Source organism: Petaurus breviceps, unplaced genomic scaffold, assembly GCF_028583685.1.
Source record: "Petaurus breviceps papuanus isolate PSGF00001 unplaced genomic scaffold, PetGlider_PUasm1.0 90603, whole genome shotgun sequence".
Lineage (NCBI taxonomy): Eukaryota > Metazoa > Chordata > Mammalia > Diprotodontia > Petauridae > Petaurus > Petaurus breviceps.
Genome location: NW_027187284.1, coordinates 7,216,250 through 7,234,929, shown reverse-complemented (window position 1 = coordinate 7,234,929; position 18,680 = coordinate 7,216,250). Strand labels below are relative to the sequence as shown.

Below are 18,680 nucleotides of genomic sequence, written 5' to 3'. Positions count from 1 at the left end.
AAAAAAAAAGCAGGGGTAGCAATACTTATTTCAGATAAAGCAAAAGCAAAAATAGATCTAATTAAAAGAGATAACGAAGGAAACTATGTCCTGCTAAAAGGCACCTTCAAAAATGAAACAATATCATTACTTAACATATATGCACCAAGTAGTATAGCATCCAAATTCCTAGAGAAGTTAAGGGAATTAGAAGAAGAAATAAAGAGCAAAACTAGACTAGTGGGGGACCTCAACCTCCCTCTCTCTGAACTTGAAAAATCTAACCTCAAAATAAACAAAAAAGAAGGAGGTGAATAGAATTTTAGAGAGGGCAGATATGATAGATCTCTGGAGAAAACTGAATAGGGATAAAAAGGAATATACCTTCTTCTCAGTGGTACCTTCTAATGTGCTATAAACAAAAATTGACCAGGTACTAGGTCATAAAAGCCTCACAATTCAGTGCAGAAAGGCAGAAATATTAAATGCATCTTTCTCAGATCATGATGCAATAAAAATTATATGTAATAAATAGCCATGGAAAGACAGACTAAAAACTAATTGGAAACTAAGTAATTTAATCCTGAAGAATGAGTGGGTCAAACAAGAAATTATAGAAACAATCAGTAACTTCATTCAAGAGAATGACAATAGGGGTAGCTAGGTGGCACAGTGAATAGAGCACTGGCCCTGGAGTCAGAAGTACCTGAGTTCAAATCCAGCCTCAGACACTTAACAAAAAAACTAGCTGTGGGGCCTTGGGCAAGTCACTTAACCTTAACTGCCCTCCAAAAAAGCAAAAACAAAAAAGAGAGAGAGAATGACAATAATGAGACAACATACCAAAACTTGTGGGATACAGTAAAAGCAATTCTTAGGGGGAAATTTTGTATCCCTGAATGCATACATGAATAAAATAGAGAAAATGGAGGTCAATCAATTGAGCATGCAACTGAAAAAGCTAGAAAAAGACCAAATTGAAAATCATCAGTTAAGTACTAAATTAGAAATACTGAAAACCAAAGGAGAGATTAATAAAATTGAAATTAAGAAAACTATTAAATTAATAAATAAAACTAAGGGCTGGTTTTATGAAAAAAAATTAATAGACCTTAAATCAATATGATAAAAAAAGAAAGAAGAAAACCAAATTACGAGTATCAAAAATGAAAAGGGTGAATCTACCTCCAATGAAGAGGAAATTAAAATATTAGGAATTATTTTGCCCAATTGTATGCACATAAATTTGACAATCTTAGTGAAATGGATGAATATTTACAAAAATATCAGGTGCCTAGATTAACTGAAGCAAAGTAAATTACTTAAATAACCCCATCTCAGAAAAAGAAATTAAGCCATCAAAATGGATAATTTTAAGTATATTAAATTGAAAAGTTTTTGTACAAACAAAGCCAATGTAACCAAGATTAGGAGGGAAGCAGAAAATTGGGGAAGAATTTTTACAGTGTCTCTGATAAAGGTCTAATTTCTAAAATATGCAGAGAACTGAGTCAAATTTATAAGAATACAAGTCATTCCCCAATTGATAAATGGTCAAAGGATATGAACAGGCAGTTTTCAGAGGAAGAAATTAAAGATACCTGTGAGCATATGAAAAGATGCTCTAAATCACTAATGATTAGAGAAATGAGAATCAAAACAACTCTTAGGTACCACATCTCACTGGTCAGATTGTCTAAGATGATAAAACAAGAAAATGATAAATGCTAGAGAGGATGTAGAAAAATTGGAACACTAATGCACTGTTGGTAGAGTTGTGAACTGACTCAACCATTGTGGAGAGCAATCTGGAACTATGCCCAAAGGACTATAAATAAATGCCTACCATTTGGCCCAGCAATACAGCTTCTAGGGTTGTATCCCAAAGAGATCATAGAAGTGGGAAAAGGACCTGTATGTACAAAAATATTTATAGCAGCTCTTTTTGTGGTGGCCAAGAATTGAAAAGCAAGGGGATGCTCATCAATTGGGGAATGGCTAAACAAGTTGTGGTATATGAATGTAATGGAGTACTATTGTGCTATAAGAAATGAGGAGCAGACAGATTTTATAATAACATGGAGAGACTTACATAAAATGATGTTGAGTGAGAAAAGCAGAACCAGGAGAAATTTGTATACAATTACAGGTATGTGTAATGACTAATTTTAATAGACTGGGCTCCTCTTAGCAAGGCAAGGTTGTAAGACAACTCCAAAAGACTCGTGATGGAAAGAGATATCCACATCCAGAGAAAGAACTACAGAGTCTGAATGCAGACTGAAGCAAGCTACTTGCTCTTTCTCTTTTTTTTGTTGTTTTGTTTCCTCATTCTCATTGTTCACTTCATTGGTTATAATCCTTCTTTACAACATGACTAATGTTTAATGTGAAGGTATTTGTAGATCCTATATTTGATTGCACGCCCCCATAGGGGGTTTAGGGGGGGAGAAAATTTGAAACTCAAGGGATCGTGGGACTGAATGTTTTAAATTAAAAGTAAATAAGTAAATTAAAAAAAAAATAAACTGCTACTGCTGTATATTGTGTATATCCCATACTCTACATGAATTTTTCTCATTCTTCTTATTCTGATTTGGCAGAGATTAGCTAACATTAAGTTCTTGCAAAACCTTGTCCTAATTATTTTTCTTAAAGAAGTCAGCTGCATTATAGTCAAAATTAACTAACATTCAGAAAGCATGAAAATCAAATGTTCTATGAGAGTTTGGGAGAATTTTAAGTTTGGTACTTGAAAGCATGAATCTCATATTGAAGATGTGATTAAGTCAAATAAGTTTAATGATACCTCACTGAATAAAAATAATATATTTAATGCTCTTCCCAAGAATGTTATTAGAAAACAGAATTCAAAACATGGACTTATATCTTTTATCAGATAGAAATTACTAAAACATTTAAAATTATTTTGGTTTATTAGAACTATCTACTTAGCCATGTGAAGAACTAATTTTACTGTATATAGCTGGTAAAAAAAAACCATAATTTAGGTGAAATTTTAAAATATGAATTGATAGGAACAATTTTAAATATTTTGTAGATAATAATATAGAATCAATGTTCCAATCCCTACAACTACACAAAAAAACTAAAATAGTAGTTAGTACTACTGTAATCAACAGTGACAAGGCTGAAAGAGGTTTCAGATTAATGAATATAAACTGTACTAGGGGTAAGAAATACTTTAATGGTAGATGTCATCTACAATTTAATGGTAATAAATTGGGAAAAAAGTTAATCAACTGGGATGGAACTCCATTTGTTAGATCAAGGTTGAACTGCAATCATAGCTTGGCTATAGATGTAAGAGTTTGGCAAAAAAATCAACAAAAGCATTCTGTAAAAACCATTATCTCTATGGAATTTACAATAGAGAGTTTTATATATTTTATTATTATCTGTACATTTTATGTCATTCAGTAAAATTTGTGATAATCTTGTGACATTGGATATTGTAAAAGTAATGAAATTTAAAGATCCCCTGTATTGGATTGCACCTACTGGTGAAGGCCAATGCTGTTGTTGTAGAGGTCCTAGAACCTTGCTGTTGGTTCAGAAGCCATGAAAAAGAATTTTCTTGTTGCATATTTACAGAAATCCTGGAAGAGGGTTTTGCTAATGTTTTCAGGGGTCCTAGGATTGTTCTGCAGACAGAGAATGAATTAATGAGGACACTGGCAATGTATCTTGTGGCCTTGCTAAGCTTTGTCTCCCCAGGACCAAAGATTTCTGAGAACCTGCCTTGGGTCAAGATGAAGAAAAGACCTCTCTTTGGTTACTAAATGCTGTGCTTAAGCTTGTTGTAACTCTGGGGTAGATGGCCTATTCAATTGTGGGAATTTTTTTACTTTTTTTGTGCTCTGGGACTGACCAAATGAATTGCTTATGATTGGAAACTAATCTCTATTTGAGAAGAGGGGCTTTGAGGTTGACTAAATGAATGTACAGCCTAGGGGTAGAGTAGTATTTAGAAGAGGGACTGTGATTGACTAAATAAATGTAATGTCCAGGGGTGAAGTAGTACTTGGAAATTATTGAATTACACTTGGTGAATGCTGTATTTTTAATTATGCTATATTTTTATTTTCTCTGTTCTTAATTTGTCACTATATAAAATGGTGAGCAGCTATGCTGGTATTTTGAACCTTGGGAAGTTGCCTTTGCTTGGCATTACAGATATACATACAATTGTAAAACATTCACCAGAAAACCTCTGTATGACAGCCTAGAAAAAGGGTGATTATATAATAAAGTACTGACTGATAATAAATAAATCATCAACTATTTATTAAAAGATGCAGAATATATTCAAGAAATAACAAATCAAATAGAATATACAGTTTGAAGATACACCTATCTAAGCTACCCTGTAATTTCCCTTCATAAAAAGTTTTTAATAACCGTAAGCGCTACATTTTTATTCAAACTGACTGTCCTACTCTATCACCCAACACATTTCAAACTACCTTCCCAACCATCTTCTTGTGCTTGCTCAGAGAATTCAAATTAACTCTCATACCTGCCAAACAAAACATAATTAGAATAGCAAGATGATGCCAAAACATATGATACATTCCAAAGACAAATATAAACAGTGAAATCAATAGGAACTTTGAATGTAGATGCTTACATGCTGCTTATGTAAGGAGAGTAAATCTGGCCTCTTAGGGAGTGGAGAGAAGACTTGCCTCAGAGCTAGGTGCATCTAGTTTAAGACTTGCCTCTGACACAGATTAGCTTTGTGAACCTGATGCAAGCCTCAGCTTGTTGTGGTGGTGAGTGACTCTCTTAAGATTAAAAATCACTGAAGATTTGATGATCCATCTGCCTTGGAAGAGGGAGTTTCCATATCAGGATTTACCTATGCTAATAAAATCACAAGTCTAGAGGAAAAAAAATTGACTTATCAGGACAGGAAGTTATCTGGTCATGTACCAACTGTGGGATAACTGATAGAGAGCTAGCATGCCACCTTGTGATGTCAAAGGACCCAAAAAAGATCCCCTAGGGCCCTGAGAAAACTGACCATGGAGGGCATGGAGAAAAGCAACATAGGATAAGATGGAATAATACTGATGATAACAATAACAAGAAGTATTTACATAGCACCTACTACTGGTGAGGTATTTTACACATATTATCAGACCTTATCCTCACAGCAATTCTGTGAAGCTGGTGCTATTATTATCGCCTTTTTACAGTTAAGGAAACTGAGGCAAAGAGAAGTTAAGTGACTTGCCGAGGGTCACACAGTCTTTACATGTGTGAGGCCAGATCTGAACTGAGATAGATAAGGTATAGATCTTTGACCTAAGACAGAAGTACCTACCCACATCAAAGAGAGTCCAAATGCTCTAAAGTTTATCTCTAGTCTAGCATTTCGATATGAGGAATAAAGTTATTTCTACAATGCTGCAAGAAACAAAAACAAAACTCACACTATAACTCTGGTCTCAGCTGCCAATTTGTAAAATGATTATATCATCACCTGTCTTAGAGGGTTTTTAGAGGCATAAAACGAGTTCTTTTTAGAAGGCACTTGAGGACCTTCTCAGATCTAGGCCCTTCTCCCATCAGCGTAAATAGCATCATTATTGAATTAGTTACTGATATATTACATAAAAATGATAAGCCAAAATACATGGAAAGAAATTCAGGTTAGGAATACAGCCCATTTAATCTGTGGCAGTCAGGGAAGGGAAGAGGATGGAGGGGAATCAGAGATTAAAGTTTTAAGGCATTATTTGGCAATTAATATGTGATATCTGTAATATGAAAATAGAGTAGTTAGAGCTGGAAGAAATATTTCTCTCCCAAGTATAACCTCCTAGTTTTACAGCTGAAGGTAGTGAATCCCAGATAAATAAGATATTTGTCCAAGGATACTAAGCAACTGTTCTGGAATTCTAGGTCTTCTGATATATAAATCCAGGGCCATTTTTGCTATACTGTCATGGCTTCTACCCTAGGATATGCTGATGAACTAAAAATTAACTGTAAGGTATACATTTAAAACTAAATTTATGATTGATGCACTTCCAAAAGCATGACTATCTACACTGCTACACTTGGTATCACTGCTGGTCCCTAAATGGCAGATCTCAGAAGAAGGGCTTAATGCCTTAAAAAGAATGGATGCTAGCCTTTACCGAAACTCTCAGTCATGGCTCCATATTGAATTGTACATACCCGTGTTTCCCCGATAATAAGACACTGTCTTATTATTTTTTTTTGGACAGAAAAACACCAGAGGGCTTATTTTCAGGGGAGGGCTTATTTTAATGAACATTGACAGCAATTTTAATAAACAGGTAAATGTGAACAAAAAAATGTACCTTTATTCAATAAGCAAATCACTGGGGAAGAACAGGATGACGCGCTCACTGCTGCAACTCTGATTGGATGCAGCTCGGAGCGCGGCGTGCGTTTCACCCGGGGTGGGGGGACGGACGGTGCATACAGAGGGTACCGTAATGTAGCGTGTAGCGCAGGGGATCACCTTCACTACAGTAGCAATCTCAATAGGGCTTATTTTCGGGGGAGGGCTTATTTTAGAGGAATCTTACACAGTAAGGGGAGGGCTTATTTTCAGGATAGGTCTTATTATCAGGGAAACACGGGTAGAGACTAGCAGTGACTGCTTAAAGTGCATGGCAACACTAAAACAGTCATCATCTTTGTTGAAGGAAATGGGTGCAACCTTTTATAAAGTGATAGAGGCTGAAGGTCTATATAGTTATATAGACTCACCTAAATAAGTGAGTTGAATTAATTTACTAGATATGGAATCTTGGAATTAGTTCTTGCGATTGTTGCATTGGGGGACCTGTACACAAATTAAGTTCCATCTAACCATGAATGTTGGCTAATCTAGTTTTGGCTTTTTAAAATGACTTTTCCTGACCCTATCTCCTCACCTTGCACCTGAAAGTGAAAACCAAAGAAGGAAGATGTGTTTGGGGGATAAAGAATAAGCCAGATAGTCAAAAGCAAAAGGTTTGTGAAGGACAGTATTAGAAGAGAAGACTTGAAAGATAAACTGAGGACAGTGTGTAAAGCTCATCTTGTCACCTCCTGCATGAACCTCCTCCACATGTATATTGTCTGGTCCAGCTTTCAAGGAGAGAATCTTCTCTTGATGGTGTTAAAAGACAGATTCTTAAGATATCTGGAAAAGAGAAGACATAAATTACCAGAAAAATTAAGAATATTCATTGCTGTTTAAAAAATCAACTCAGAATATTAACAGCTACCAACCGGTATGTCTAGTTTCTCACCTCTACAAAATCTTTGTTAGAATAATCTACACCTATATATCAAGGACACCCTGGACAAAGAGGTTTCTGTTGTTTTTCTGTTGTTTCAGTCTTGTCTAACTCTTTTGTGACCCCATTTGGGGTTTTCTTCAAAGATACTGACTGGAATGGTTTGCCATTTCCATCTCCAGATCATTTTAGAGATAAGAAACTGAAGCAAGTGGGGTTAAATGACTTGCCCAGAGTCACACAGCTAGTCTTAGGACAAATTTGAACTCACAAAGATCAGTCTTTCTGACTCTGGGTCTGGCACTCTATCCCCTGTGCCACCTAGTTGCCCCAGCGAAGTGATAGGCATTTGCTTGTTTTTGCTTTGTTTTGTTTGGAAGGGGGAAGGCAAGACAACTGGGGTTAAGTGACTTGCCCAAGGTCACACGGCTAAGAAAGTGTGTCAAGTGTCTGAGGCCGGACTTGAACTTAGGTCCTCCTGACTCCAGGGCCGGTGCTCTATTCACTGTGCCACCTAGCTGCCCCATTTTTGTTTGTTTTTAAGAGGCAGGTATTTGAAATGATAATTCATAACAGGTCACACATCTTTATAGTTGCGTGACTGATGGAAAGGTGAATAGAATACAAGATTCCACTGTGCTTATTATTTGACTCTAAAACAGTTTTTGATTTGGTGGAGCAAAATGCAACTTTGAAAGACTTTCCTCCAACGAAGTATAACCTATGTAATACGCTAAAAATCATGTAAGGTTTCCTAATAAGTGCAACAGAGATAACCTTGTAGGTTTACCTTACGATTATTAATTTCAAGAAAGGCATAAAACAGGAAAATATTTGTTCTCCAAAATTATCTGTTACCGACATGGAGGATGTCCCACACACAGTCCAAGAGGAAGAGAGTTCCCCTCTAGATAGTAAGGCCTTCCAGATGCTCCTACTGGTGAATCACGGTGGGCTAACTATAATTGCTAGAATGCTACACAGACTTATGAATGAGATCCACAAACACACAAAGAGATTAGGGTAAAAATCCATATGGGGGATCCAAGAGGGTAAAGAATGTTTAATGTTCAGAACAGTATATGCAATTATATGGGCAGCCTACTGAACTGGTCCAACTAACTACATAATCTTCAATCAATATCCCCATCTCAGAAAAAATTTTTAAAAAGTGATAGATGAAGCTATAGGAAGATGAGATGTCCAGGGGAAAGAGTAGGAAGGACCAAACCTTAAAGAACGCCCACCTTTAGAGGCGGGGCAGAAGAGGCAACAAAGGAAACAGAAGGAGTTGATGTTAAGAAGAGAAGTAGCAGGAGAGAATACTATCATGAAAACTAAGAAAAAAGATAAAGTTTTAAAGGGGGGGGGGGGTTAATCAACTAAGGTTATTTTCCCAACCTCCCACTCTGAAACTACCCACCCCTCCCATTGTATCCCAAATTGCTTTCATTTTGAATCTTTTCCCTTTCCATTCCTTCAATCTTCTTGCACTCATTGAGACCTGGCTCCTTCCTAATGACACAGACTTCCTTTCTACCCTTTGCAATATTTTGTGGCTATATTTTCACTCATATCCCTTGATTCACAGGTCAAGATGGGGAACATTCCTTGTTCCCCATCACAACTTCCAAGCTCTTCCCTCAATCTCTATCACCTTTCTTTTTTTGAAGTTCATTAAATCAATTAAATCCACATTTACCACCCAATCTGGTCACAGTTATCTATTGACTTCTAAGACACCTGTTTCAGTTTGGTTCAGTCTTTTTTTTTTTAAAGCAATTGGGGTGAAGTAACTTGCCCAAGGTTACACGGCCAGTTTTTTTTGTGTGGGAGCTAAGTATTTGAGGCCGGAACCGATCCCAGTCCTCCCGCCTCCAGGGCCGGCAATCTTACTCACTGCGCCACCTAGCCGCCCCTTGGTTCAGTCTTTCTCTCCTCTCCAATCCCAACCTGCATTCTAGAGTATTTCAACCTAAAATACTGATGCTGCCCTAAATGCCCTATCCTCCCAGCTCCTCGATTTAATTAATTTCCCACGACTAATTCCTCAACCTTAGTTGAGTCACAAACCTTAGCTCAGTCACAAAAAGGGTCATCCTCTTGATCTTGCCATCACCCACAAGTGTTCCACTTCTGTGTTTGTGAGCTCTGAAATTTTCTAATCTCATCAAATCTTTTTTTTAATTTAATTTCACCTCTCCCTCTGCCTTATAATCTCAAACCCTGCTCTTCATCCTCACTGAGACTTCCAATTCTTCAATGAATTATTTCTTTCCTAGGATACCTTCTCTCAATTATTGTCCTCCCTTTCCTATCTTGACCCTTTGATGAACCAGTCCAACTCTACACTCTCTTCTTCTCTTGATTCTCTTGCCCCCTTATCACATCACCTATCTTTCCAACTTGCAATCCTAGATTACTCCCACCAACATCCCACTGCCTTCACTTCTAATAACATACTGCTAAACAAAGCTGGAGGAAATCACGGAACCATGCTGACTAGATCCACTACAAATTTATATCATATAATCTCAACTGAGGGCTCAAAGAAGCAAGACAACCTTTTTACCCCTCCCTAACTGACTCATTATCACACCACAGCTGCTATTCTAAATCTTTTCATTCCTTCTCAAATCTTCCATAAATCCTGTCCCACACCCTCTCTTCACTCCCCCCTTTTCAACCTATTTCATTTAAAAAAGTGAAGTCATTTCCCAGGGGTTTCCTCTTCTCCACACAATTCACAGATCCATCTACCACTGACTCTGCTGCCTGTCTCCTGTCTCATATGGTTAAATGACTTGAACACATCATGACAATGAAGTATCTCTTCCTATCTCCCTATTCCTTTTGAACAGCAGGTCCCTATTAACTATTTCTGTTCTGGGGAGATACTGTTTTGTTTTTGTATCCCAAGTACTTAGCACAGCACCTTAACAATTACCTGTAAAATTAAATTGAATTCAGTCTTTCAGAAGTTAAAGGTCATTTTCCTTGGCAGAGAAAACTGAAATAAAATAAAGAGTTGAGCAGCTCTGCCTCTTTTTCTGCTACAATGATCCCATTCACCCCATGCAATGGCCTTATCCTTTCTCTGATCTTTCTCTTCCTCCTTTCAATACTACTAAACAAACAAAAACAGCCCTTTCTCTAGTCTTCAGCATTTTCTCAGGTAGTCTAGACTTATTCTGAGCTTCACAATCCTAATACTCTTCCGACAGAACCACACTTAATTTTCTACTCATCTTCTGTGACCTTCCTTTGCTTCCACTGTCTATACATGACACATCTACTTGTATTCCCACATTGCTTTCTTTGTCAACTCTCCCAATCTCTCTTTATCAGGATTATTTCTGTTTCTTTAGAATTTCATTCTAGAGGGGCGGCCAGGTAACACAGCAAGTAAGAGCACCTGCCCCAGTGTCAGGATGACCTGGAGATCAAATCCCTGGCTCAGACACTCAGCACCACACCCAGAAATAACTGGCTGTGTAACCTTGAGCAAGTTACTTAACCCTGATTGCTTAAAAAAAAAAAAGAATTTCATTCTAGAGAACTTCCCATCCAGACTAGGCTGACTTGTATTTCAGTCTATGGAATTCATCATTTCACAATACTCTGAAAACTGGTCTCTGAAAATTTCCAAGATGACTTATTCTCAGATTCCCTCTCATCTTACCATAAATTCTAAGCTGTTAATACTCTTTCTCTCCACAAATTATCTTGTTTATACTTAGCACAAGTAGTTAACTAGCACAAGTCAATTAACAAAAGTGATCTGGAAAGCTAGCTGAGGTGTATGAAAAGGATGATCACCTTGAAAAAGGGCAACAATATATATCCAAACTACCTACTTTTATGACATCTTTTGTGCCTATGACAAGTCACACAAACCCTCTGGGAATCTGTCATTGCCTCATCTATAAAATGGGGGAAATGCCACATTACTCTTCCTTAAGACAGGAACTTATTTGTACCAAAGGATCTCTTGAGGTCCCGTCCTGCTATAAGTTGGGCAAGTAGAATACTATTCGGACTGTATAAGTTGTGAATGGTTAAGAGAAACAATGGACCTCATTTGATCAAAGACTAGTCAATGGTCCATGTGTAATTTTGGCTAAATGAAGCGTACAGATCAGAAAGAATGAAAATTTAACTTTAAGAAAAAAACATTATTGTCTTTCCTGCAAGTGTAATACATAATACATACATGTATGTATATAAATATACATATATACATGTAATATCACATTATTATATATGTATGTTATATAATACATACACACACTCAATTGAGTATAGAAATCTATCTTAACCAACAGAGAAGTAGGACGGAAAGGGGATAAGAGCAAGAGAGAGTGATAGAAGGATGGTAAATTAAAGGAGGCAGTGATCAGAAACAAAATAGATTTTTGAAGGGAGACAGGGTAAAGAGAGAGAGAAGAAATAGAAGAAAATAGGATGGAGGGAAATACATGGCAATCCTAACTGTGAATGTGAATGGAATAAATTCACCCATAAAACAAAAGTGGAGAGCAGAATGGATCAGAAACCAGAATCCAACTATATATGTTTATAAGAAATACACTTGAAACAGAGAAACACACTTAGAGTGAAAAGAAGTGGCTAGATCATAATCTTCAGCTGAAATAAAGAGGAGAGTGAGCAATCATAATCTAAACAAAGCAAAACCAAAAATAGACCTAATTAAGAGATGATAAGCAAGGTAACTACATCTTGCTAAAAAAAACATAAACAATGAAGTAATATCAATATTAAACATATATGCATGAAATGGCATAGCATATAAATTTTTTAAAAAATTTATTTATTTATTTACTTTTAGTTTACAATATTCAGTTCCACAAGCTTTTGAGTTCCAAATTTTCTCCCACTCTCTTTCCTCCCACTCGCCCTACTATGGAGGCATGCAATCCTTCATTTCTACAGACACCTTCACATTAAACATTAGTCAAGTTTTAAAGAAGGATTATAACCAATGGAATGAACAAGAAAGAAGTAACAAAACAAAACAGAAAAGAGAGAAAGCAAGTAGTTTGCTTCAATCTGCATTTAGACCCCATATATCTTTCTCTGGATGTGGATAGCCTTTTCCATCATGAGTCCTTTGGAGTTGTCTTATAACCTTACATTGCTGAGATAGCATCTAAATTCTTAAAACAAAAGTTAAATGAATGTTAGGAGGAAATAAATAGTAAAATTAAGATAAATCTAACCAGAAAATAAATTAGAAGGAAGTTAAAAGATGAATAGACTTTTAGAAAAGTTAGATATGATAGGCCTCTGCAGACAACTGAAAGGGAATAAAAAAGCGTATATCTTTTTTGTCAGCTGTACACCGTAACTTCACAAAATGTGACCATGTATTAGGGCATAAAAACCTCACAAACAAATGCAGAAAAGCAGAAATATTAAATGCACCCTTTTAAGACTATAATGCAATAAAAATTTGATAAAGGGCCTTGGAAGCATAGATTAAAAATTTATTGGAAACTAAATTGGAAGCTAAAAAGAATGAGTGGGTCACCCAATCAATAATTTCATTAAAGAGAATGACAATAATAAGACAACCTACCACAATTTGTGGTATGCAACCAAAGCAGAACTTGAGGGAAAATTTATATTTCTAAACATATACATCAATAAAAGAAAGTTAATCAATGAATTGGGCATGTAACTAAAAAGAAATCCTAGAAAAAGAAATTAGAAATCTCCAATTAAACACCAAAATAGAAATCCTAAAAATCAAAGGAAAGGCAACAAAAGTGAAAATTTAAAACACTAATGAATTAAACTAGGGATTTGTTTTATGGAAAAAACAAATAGATAAACCATAAGTTAATTTGACTTTTTTTTTAAAGAAGAGAACCAAATTACCAGTATCAAAAATGAAAAGGATGAACACACCACCAACAAGGATGAAATTAAAGAAATTATTAGGAGTTATTTTGCCCAATTATATGCCAGTAAAAGTAACATTCTAAGGGAAACGGATGAATATTTACAAGAATATAAAATTAAGAGGAAGAATCAGAATACTTAAACTTAAAATATCTTAGAAAAATAAATTTAACAAGCCCTCAGAGAGCTCTCTAAGAAAACATTCCTAGGATCAGATGGGATGAATTTTATCAATCATTTAAGGAAAAATTAATTCCAATTCTAAATAAACTACTTGAAAAAATAAGTAAAGAAGGAGTCCTACCAAATTCCTTTTATGACACAAATATAGTTTTGATGCCTAAATCAGGGAGAGTAAAGATAAGGAAAACTGTAGGCCAATTTCCCTAATGAATATTGGTGCACGAAATTTGAATAAAATACTTGTAAAGAGACTATAGCAATATATCACAAGCATCATACACTATGTCCAGGAATGCAGGGCTAGCTCAATATTAGGGAAACTATATTCATAACTGACCATATCAATAACAAAAACAACAAAAATCATGTGACCATTTTGATAAAGAAGATTTTGACAAAACATAATACTCATTCTTATTAAAAACACCTGAAAGCATAGGAAAAAGAAACCTTTCTCAAAGTGGTAAGTAATATTATCTAAAACCAGGAGCAAAAATTATCTGCAATAGGGATAAGATAGAAGCCTTCCCAATAAGATAAACTGTGAAGCAAAGATGTCTATTATCACTACTATTCTTGAATGTTGTGCTAAAAATGCTAGCTATAGAAATAATTCAAAAAAAAGAAGAGGCATAAAAATAGGCAACAAGGAAACAAAACTATCACTCTGCAGATTATTGATGGTATGCTTAGATAACCGTGGAAAATCACCTAAAAAGCTAGCTGAAACAATTAACAACTTCAGCAAAGTTTAAGAATATAGAACCTACATAAATCATCAGCATTTCTATGTATTAGAAAGAAAACCCAGCAAGAAGAGATAGAGAAATTCCACTTAAAATAACTGCAGACAACAAGGAAATAGTTGGGAGTCTATCTGCCAAGACAAACCCAAGCATTATATCAACAAAATCACAAATCACTTTTTTATGCAAATAAAGACAGATCTAAACAATCGTAAAATATTAATTGCTTATAGGTAGTTTAAGCTAGTATAATAAAATGAAAATTCTACCTAAATTAGTTCACTAATTTAGTGCTATATCATTTAAACTACCAAAAAACTGTTTTATAGAGCTAGAAAAAATAATAACTAAATTCATCTGGAAGAACAAAAGCTCAAGAATACCAAGAGAATCAATTTTTAAAAACGGTATGGATGTTGGCCTAGGAGTATCAGATTTCAAACTATATTATAAAGCAGTAATCATCAAAACAATCTGGTACTAAGAAACAGAATGGAGGATAAGTAGAATAAATTAAGTACACAATGCACAGTAGTAAATGACCATAGTATTCTAGGGTTTTGATAAACCCAAAGATCCAAGCCTTGGTGGTTAACAACTCACCATGTGACGAAAATTGCTTGGAAAACTGGAAAAGTTTGGTAGAAACTAGGTATAGACCAACATCCCACACCATATATCAAGATACCATCAAAATGGGGACATTATTTAGATATAACAGATGATATCATAAGCAAATTAGGGTTGTATGGGAAAATTTACCCAATAAGATCTATGGGTAAGATAAGAGTTTATGACTTAACAAAAGATGGAGAGGATCACTGGAATAAAATAGCTTTTATTACATGAAATTTAAAAGGTTTTGCACAAACAAAATCAATGAAGCCAAAATTAAAAAGAAAATAAACTAGGGAAAGATTTTTGTATCAACTTTTCTCTGATAAAGGCCTCATTTCTCAAACTCAGTCAAATTTATAAAAATAAGAGCCATTCCTCAGTTGACAAATGGTCAAAAGATAGAAACAATTTTCAAAAGAAATTAGAGCAATTAAGAGTGAAGAGAAAAAAGACTGTCTAAATCACTACTGATCAGATAAATAAAAATTAAAACAACCCTAAGGTAGTATCTTGCCTATCAGATTGGCTAACATTCCAGAAAAGGAAATACTAAATTCTAGAGGACATGATGAAAAACAGAGACATTTATGCTTATTTGGTGGAGTTGTGAACTGGCGTAACCATTCCAGAGAACAATTTGGAACTATGCCCAAAAAGGTTATAAGACTATGCATACCCTTTGATTCAGCAATACCATTGGGAGGTCTTTATCTCAAAAGACTGATCAAAAGGGAAAAGGTCCTCTCTGTACAAAAAATATGTATAGCAGTTCTTTTTATGATAACAAAGAACTGGAAACTGAGAGAATGTCCATTAACTGGGGAATGGTTAAACAAGTTGTGATATATGACTTTGACAGAATACTATTGTGTTCTAAGAAATGATGAAAAACCTGGGAAGACTTACATCAACAGATGCAAAGTAAAGTGACCAGGAAAATTTTGTACACAGCAACAGCAACACTCTAACAGTGCTCATTGTAAAAAAATTTAGAGGCTCTGATCAAGAGAACGATCCAAGGCAATTTCAAAGGACTCATAGTGACCCATAGCTATCCACCTCCAGAGAGAACTGATGAACTCTGAGTGTTGATTGAAGCACACTTTTCCCTTTTCTTTATTTTTCATGACTTGGGAGGGCCTTTATTCTTTTTCTTCTTTTCCTTCCTTCCTTCCTTCCTTCCTTCCTTCCTTCCTTCCTTCCTTCCTTCCTTCCTTCCTTCCTTCCTTCCTTCCTGCCTTCCTTCCTGCCTTCCTTCCTATCTTTCTTTCTCTAACTGGTATGGAAGTATGTTTTTTTCATGACCCATGACTTCACTTGTATGATTAATATTGTATTGCTTGCCTTTTCAATGGGTAGGGTAGGAAAAGGTGGATGAAAGGAAATTTGAAACTTAAAAACTGTTTTGAAAGAATGTAAAAACATTTTTAAATGCAATTAGAAAAAAAGGTGATTTGCAAAATGTTACTCAAAAGTTGCTGGTAGACCTAGTTATAGGTTACAACTACTAAACTCCTGATATTTCACCAAAACAAAATATTTTTTGAGAATGCTCATTTTTAACCCAACCACTTCCAATAAACTTTCAACCTATATGTCAACGATGTCTCTAAACAAAAATGAAATAGAAATTCTTAGGTAAACTATAGTGGATAAACTCAGACAACAGAGGTATGGATAGTTTATAACAACATGTGATACAAAACCTGCTCTTTTTCATTAGGGAGAAGAGGAAGAAGAAAAGTTCTCTTCCTGAACCACCAAATTAACTCCCCGAACAAGTTAGATTAAAAGCCTACCAGGCAGAATTGCCCTTCATCAGCCAAATCCAACTTTCTAGCTTTATGACGTCAAGTAAAGCAATTAATTTCTCTGTGAGTTTCCTCTTCCATAAATGGTGATATTCAACTTTATAGGATTGTTGTAAGGATAAAATGCAAATATACACACACACACACACACACACACAAATAAAGATGCAACAGCATGAAGTAGTTAAGTAAGGAAAATAAGATGGAAATTTAAAGAAGGTTTAAACAATCCAAAAACCTTATTTCACAGATAAAGAAATGCTGCTGGAGCTTCTGGGATTGGTCTCAATTTTAACTACTTGTCATCTGAATTTTGACTTGCTTTAAGTATAAACACAAAAATAACTGATATTTATATTAATGCCACTTGAAAAGTAGTCTCTTTCCTCCTTTAAATAAATACCATATTAAAGCTCTGCTATACTGTTTAATATGATTTTAGTATATCCAGAATCAGAACCACAACTAGAAGTCTTTACACCTGGAGCAAGAACCAAAAAGCACTTGGGGGCAAATCCCACAAAATATACATTCAATAGTAGGCATAACTGGGATAAAACCCCAAGGGGAAAAGGGGACCCCAGAATACTGGCATGGGTCTCTCCAACCACATTTCTCTTGTTCTAGACATATGTATGTACATGTAGCATATTTGGTTAGTGTGAGTATTCATTTTTAAACTAAACCTTTACTAACTATTCAATCATAAAGAGCATTATTTTTGTTAATCAAGCTAATGAAACTAATACTTATTTTTTAAATTTACCACTAAATTTAAAAGATAAGGCCTAACATATCACTTTTTTTGTGTGTGTATATATATATACACACACACACATATACATACATATACATATATACATACATAAACATATATTTTGCATACAACATTCTATACCTTAAAACTAGAAACGAAGGACATATGCTTAAAATGCAAAGCTCCTTTTTAAAGAAAAACAAAATGAAACAACATCAGGGGTGTGTGTGTGGGGGGGGGGATATATCCTGTACATACCCATGTGCTTGGTTAGAGATCTTGGATTTCATTGGTACTCAGAATTCCTCTTGAGGGAATTTCCCCTATTAATATAAATCAACAACTTTTCTGCAAATGTTTATGCTATGAGTTGCCTGGCAGCCCTGAGAGGTTAACTTATCCAAATCACACAAGCAGTATGAATCAGAAGTGGGACTCTTGAGGCTACCTTCCTACCCTCATTCCCTCTATTCTATTCTGACTGATTATTAATAATAAGGAGCTCTACTGTTTCTCTGTTGCTGAAGGACTGCAAGGTTATCAGTGCCCCATAAATTTGATTCCCTGGGAAAAGTTGCTTTGCTCTACTTGAAGCTCTTCCTAGGAATTAAATCATTATTCAGTGGACTGCAACTTCAATTTTTAAGTGAAATTCATTAAGAAATAAAATTCACTTAATAAGAAATCACTTTAATACAAACTTCATTGAAATGTACCAAATACGAAAATAGTTGCAAAGTGCATAGCACCTGGTATGTAGTAGGTGCTTAACAAATTCTTGTTCCCTTCCTCCACGCCCACCCCCACTTCATAGAGGCAAATCTACCTGACAGTCTACAGATGATGTAGGGATGGCCATGTACTAGAAAATCTACTTACTGGTTTTGAGGCACTAGATAACAAATTTTTGTGAATTCATATTTTAAGTTTCCAAAATTTGAAGGGAAATTTTTGATTCAAGTACTGAAGGAATTTGTCTACAAAATTCAGTCATGTCAAAATGTTCCCCAGGGGAAAAGTAACCATAGAATATGAGGGCTAGAAGAGGCCTTAAGAATCATCTGGCATGACTACCTCATTTCACAAATTAAAAGAGCCAAAGCCTGGAGAGGCGATGTAACCATGAAGTCTTACAAGGAGTAAGGAGAGGGGTAGACATCACCTACGTGTGTCCAAGTCCATTACCCTCTAATCCAGAGGCAGTCTCTCTTGCTTGCACCAGAATACATTACCTTTCCATAACAGTAATCCACCCTCCTGTTCTCTTTCTAGAGTAGTATATGCCCTAAGGTTCCCCAGACAAGATTCCCCAGATAAAAGAGTGTGGTACAAAATCTCAGAGGTGGAAGGGAAGGTGAACGTTATGTTATTTAAT

The 18,680-nt window shown here is 35.4% G+C and overlaps 1 protein-coding gene across 7 annotated transcripts in view; it reads right to left on the bottom strand.

Annotated features, from left to right (window-relative positions):
* Nucleotides 1-18,680, bottom strand: part of ST3GAL6 (ST3 beta-galactoside alpha-2,3-sialyltransferase 6) — a 92,456-nt gene that overhangs the window by 61,021 nt on the left and 12,755 nt on the right. For all 7 annotated transcript variants that reach the window (XM_069063850.1, XM_069063847.1, XM_069063849.1 and 4 more), the window contains exon 2: nucleotides 7,072-7,168. The gene's annotated coding sequence lies outside the window, so the exon portion shown is untranslated. The remainder of the gene's footprint in view (nucleotides 1-7,071; nucleotides 7,169-18,680) is intronic.